Source organism: Miscanthus floridulus, chromosome 12 (assembly GCF_019320115.1).
Source record: "Miscanthus floridulus cultivar M001 chromosome 12, ASM1932011v1, whole genome shotgun sequence".
NCBI lineage: Eukaryota > Viridiplantae > Streptophyta > Magnoliopsida > Poales > Poaceae > Miscanthus > Miscanthus floridulus.
The window spans coordinates 32613333-32618891 of NC_089591.1; the positions used below are offsets into that span (position 1 = coordinate 32613333).

The 5559-nt window shown below is 56.3% G+C and overlaps 2 pseudogenes; both read left to right on the forward strand.

Moving 5' to 3' along the window:
- On the forward strand, positions 1-2252 carry LOC136495678 (subtilisin-like protease 4; annotated as a pseudogene).
- Positions 2253-3586: 1334 nt separating this feature from the next.
- LOC136495295 (subtilisin-like protease 4) lies at positions 3587-5343 on the forward strand (annotated as a pseudogene).
- The last annotated feature ends 216 nt before the right edge of the window (positions 5344-5559 follow it).

Sequence of the window (5559 nt, forward strand, 5' to 3'; positions counted from 1 at the left end):
ATGGAAAGCTTCTACTTCAAGCTGTCCTTGCTCGGCATTCTTATTCCCTGTGTTCTCCTTGCTACTTCATTCGTTGCCGAGGAGTTGACAACGACCGGCGATGACGAGCTTCGCACGTTCATCGTACAGCCGCAGGAGGAGCACGTGCTCGCCACGCCAGACGACCGGACGGCGTGGTACAGGTCGTTCCTCCCGGAGGACGATCGGCTTGTCCACGCCTACCACCACGTCGCCAGCGGCTTTGCCGCCCGGCTCACGCAGCGGGAGCTCGACGTGCTGTCCCGCACGCCAGGCTTCCTCGCGGCGCAGCCGAACGTGGCTTATCAGCTGCTGACGACGCACACGCCTCGGTTCCTCGGGCTGGACGTGCCACAGGAGGGCGTGAGCGCCATAAACCACACTGCTTCTGGGTTTGGGGACGGCGTCATCATCGGCGTGATCGACAGCGGTGTATTTCCTTACCACCCATCGTACAGCGGCGACGGCATGCCGCCGCCGCCGGCAAAGTGGAAGGGGCGCTGCGACTTCAACGGCTCGGCGTGCAACAACAAGCTCATAGGCGCGCGGTCTTTCGAGTCCGACCCCTCACCGCTCGACAACAACGGCCACGGCACGCACACGTCGAGCACCGCGGCGGGGGCGGTCGTTCACGGAGCCCAGGTGCTAGGCCAGGGCCGCGGCACCGCTTCAGGGATAGCTCCCCGCGCTCACGTTGCTATGTACAAGGTGTGCGGTGACGAGTGCACCGAGGCCGACATGCTTGCCGGCATCGACGCGGCTGTGGGCGATGGCTGTGACATCCTCACCATATCCCTCGCCATCAGGCCGGCCATGCCGTACTATCAAAACAGCCTCGCCATTGGCACGTTTGGCGCCGTCGAGAAGGGTGTCTTCGTCAGCATTGGAGCCGGCAACAACGGTCCAAATGCCAGCACGCTGTCCAACGACGCGCCGTGGATGCTCACCGTCGCGGCGAGCACCGTGGACCGTTTGATCGGTGCCCAGGTGCGTCTCTCTCGTTTGACGGAGAGTCGGTGTACCAGCCAGAAATCTCGGCGGCCGTCTTCTCCCCGTTGGTCTACGCGGGAGCCAGCTCGACAGCCGACGCGCAGTTCTGCGTCAACGGCTCGCTGAACGGCTTCGACGTCAAGGGCAAGATCGTACTCTGTGACGAAGGCAATGGCGTCCGGAGGGTTGACAAAGGTACCGAGGTGAAACGAGCAGGAGGCATCGGCATGATCATGGCCAACGTGTTCACCGAAGGTTACAACACACTCGCCGACGCCCACGTCCTCCCGGCTTCGCATGTAAGCTACGCTGAAGGAGTCGCCATCAAGAAGTACATCAACTCCACGGCGAACCCGACGGCGCAGATCTTCTTTCGGGGCACGGTTCTCGGCACGTCGCCGGCCCCAGCTATGGCTTTCTTCTCCTCACGCGGGCCCAGCCTCTACAATCCCGGCATTTTGAAACCAGACATCACGGGCCCCGGCGTGAGCATACTTGCAGCATGGCCGTTCCAGGTCGGCCCTCCGTCGTCGTCTCCGGTGAATCCCGGACCGACCTTCAACTTTGCATCTGGGACGTCCATGTCAACTCCGCACCTCGGTGGCGTCGCGGCGCTGATCAAGAGCAAGCACCCGGACTGGTCACCGGCGGCGATCAGGTCTGCTATCGTGACAACCGCCGAACCCATCGACCGCTCCGGGAACCCGATACTAAACGAGCAACATCTCCCGGCCGACTTCTACTCAACGGGCGCCGGCCACGTCAATCCGGTCAAGGCCGTCGACCCTGGCCTGGTCTACGACATCGCCCCCGCCGACTACGTCGGCTTTCTCTGCAGTGTCTACGCGAGCCGAGACGTGTCCGTGATCGCAGCGGCGCGCCGTGGACTGCTCGGCTGTGACGGTGATCCCAGACCACGGTCTGAATTATCCGTCCATCTCGATCACGGTCGCGCCGGCGTGGAATTCCACGGCTGGCCCGGTGGTGGTTAGACGCACGGTGAAGAATGTCGGGGAGGCTCCGGCGGTGTACTACCCCACCGTCAGCTTGCCGTCGGGGGTCGTGCAAGTAACGTCATGCCAAGCTCGCTGCAGTTCACGCAGGCCAACCAGGAGCAGAGCTTCACTCTGTCCGTGTGGCGCGGACAAAGTAGGAAAGCAGAGGTGGTGCAGGGTGCGCTCCTATGGGTATCTGACAAGCACACCGTGAGAAGCCCCCTCTCCATCACCTTTGATAGTTCGTAAAGGAGCTCAGTCAACTTTCACTTGGGGTATAGTTCGTGCAAATTTTCTCTGATTGAGTCACATACAACAGGTTTGTTGAATTGAGAATGTAATACGCTTATTGGTATCATTATAACTACTCTTTTTATTCCAAATTACAAGTTGTTCTAGCATTTATAAATATATAGTTTTACTATGTATCTAGACGTAATATGTATCTAGATGTATAGCAAAAGTCCATCTCTCTGTTCCTGAATAAATAGATTTATATAGCTGTCTAAGTCAAGCTTTTTAAACTTTGACTGAATTTATAGAAAAAACCGTCAAGATTCATGACATCTCATTAGATATACCATAAATTATATTCCCATAATACACTTATTTTATGGCATAGATGTTGTTACTTTTTCATCCAAAGCTAGTCAAACTTAAGATAGTTTGACTTGCACAGATTCTAGGAATTGATTTATTCAGGATTTTAGCGACGGAGGGAGTATGCACTTAGAAAAGTTAGAACGATTTATAATTTAAAATAAAGAAAGTAAAAGAATTTCCATGGGATGCTACGAGATTTAGGTGGTTCATATTAGATGAATAATAAAAACTTACGTGTTGCATGCAAGGTTGATGTGATAATAACAATTGATATAAAATCAGTATGCTAAAATTGTTGCTACTCAATTACTTAAATTATGAGTCGCTGAAAGCTAATCACAGTAAACTAGTATTAACCTTTTAAGCCTCATGTTCCCTATGTTATATCTATTGTGTACAACATGTATTTACCCTTGCTTTATACACTACTACACAAAAATATTTTGCGAGGCGTTTTGAAATTGGCCTCAGAGGTGGGCAGGATTTTGAACCGCCTCGGTTAATGCCTCGGATTAACCGAGACGGTCATTTTTTATTAACCGAGACGGTTACAATCAACCGCCTCGCAAAATTGATTTACACGGGTGATTAAAAAATAACCGTATCTTAAAATCTATTAACCGAGGTAAAAAAATACCCCTATTTTCGGAGGCGGCCCTCCTAACTTGCCCACCTCGGAAAAAAGGCCGAGGCCCAAACAGACCTGAACCGAGGCCTGAACCTAGGGTTTGACTCAAAGCCCCCCCCCCCCCCCCCCCCCCCCCCCGCGCACGCCTCCCCTCCCGTGCCCGAGCGACAGCCCACTCCCTCCCTCTCCCTCTCCCTCACCAGAGCCCGAGCCCTAGCTCACAGCGGCGTCGCGTCTCCCTCCCTCTCCTGAGCCTCCCTCTCAGCCCGAGCCAGAGCCCAGCGGTGGCGCCTGATCTCTCGAGCGCTGATCTGGAGGTGGCGGCACCCCCGAGCTCTTCCCCTGGCGCTCACGTCGCCATGTACAAGTCGTGCGGCGACGAGTGCACCAGTGCCGAGATGCTTGCCGGCGTCGACGCGGCCGTGGGCGACGGCTGTGACGTTCTCTCCATATCTCTCGGCGATACCTCGCCGGACACACCGTTCTACCAAGACAGCCTCGCGATTGGCACGTATGGCGCCGTCGAGAAGGGTGTCTTCGTCAGCATCTCAGCTGGCAACAGCGGTCCAAATGCCAGCACGCTGTTCAACGACGCGCCGTGGATGCTCACCGTCGCGGCGAGAACCATGGACCGTTTGCTGTTCAACGACGCGCCGTGGATGCTCACCGTCGCGGCGAGAACCATGGACCGTTTGATCGGTTCCCAGGTGCGTCTCGGTAACGGCCTCTCGTTTGATGGGGAGTCGGTGAACCAGCAAGAAATCTCGGCGGCCGTCTTCTACCCGCTGGTCTACGCGGGTGCCAGCTCGACAGCTGACGCCCAGTTCTGCGGCAACGGCTCGCTGGACGGCTTCGACGTCAAGGGCAAGATCGTGCTCTGTGACCGTGACAACGGCGTCGCGAGGCTTGACAAAGGTGCCGAGGTGAAACGAGCCGGAGGCATCGGCATGATCATACGAGTTCCCCGACGGTTACAGCACACTCGCCGACGCCCACGCCCTCCCAGCTTCCCATGTCAACTACGCCGCCGGAGTCGCCATCAAGAAGTACATCAACTCCACGGCGAACCCGACGGCGCAGATCTTCTTTCGAGGCACGGTTCTCGGCACGTCGCCGGCACTGGCCATCACTTCCTTCTCCTCGCGCGGGCCGAGCCAGCGCAATCCCGGCATCTTGAAACCGGACATCACGGGCCCCGGCGTGAGCGTACTCGCGGCGTGGCCGTTCCAGGTCGGCCTGCATCCTCGTCGGCGAATCCCGGACCGACCTTCAACTTCGAATCTGGCACGTTCATGTCGGCACCGCACCTTGCTGGCGTCGCGGCATGCACTGATCAAGAGCAAGCACCCGTCCTGATCACCGGCGGCGATCAAGTCAGCTATTGTGACAACAGCTGACCCCATCGACCGCTCCGGAAACCCGATAGTGAACGAGCAACATCTGCCGGCCGACTTCTTCGCGACGGGAGCCGGCCACGTCAATCCAGTCAAGGCAGTCGACCCCGGCCTGGTCTATGACATCGCCCCCGACGACTTCGTGCGCTTTCTCTGCAGCGTCTACGCGAGTCGGGACGTGTCCGTCATCGCGCGGCGCGCTGTGGACTGCTCGGCCATCAGGGTGATCCCAGACCACGCGCTGAACTACCCCTCCATCTCGGTCGTGTTCCCACAGGCGTCGAACTCTACGGCCAGTCCGGTGGCGGTGGTGCACCGGACGGTGAGGAACGTCGGCGAGGAGCCGGCTGTGTTCTACCCCTATGTGGACCTGCCGTCGAGCATGGTGCATGTCGATCCGAGGTCGCTGCGGTTCACGGAGGCGAACCAGGAGCAGAGCTTCACAGTGTCCGTGCTGCGAGGGCAGAGTGGTATGCGAGGGCAGAGTGGTAACACGAAGGTGGTTCAGGGCGCGCTCCGGTGGGTGTCCGACGAGCACACCGTGAGAAGCCCCATCTCCATCACATTTGAATGATCAGCACTCAGCAGAGTCGCAATTGGGTTCGATGCTCTTGGATGCTCTCCTGCCACTTCCACCGTACCTAATCCAAAGGTTGTTCGTTCTTCGTGCAGATTTTATATCATTTTGTTTCCTTTTCAGTCAGTTCGTAAACGTATGTCCTATTTGTTTCTTTCTCGAATAGTATGTCCTTTTGTCAATTTAAATTGTACTAATATAATGGTGGTCCAGCACAGTGAGAGCTATCTTTGATATTTTAAATTGTCTATATAAACATGTATTTGTTCGAATGTTCTGACGAGAGCCATATATATATCTATCCAAGCCATGCTCCTACACGAATAGCAATTCTAAGATACAGATCACCAGTTC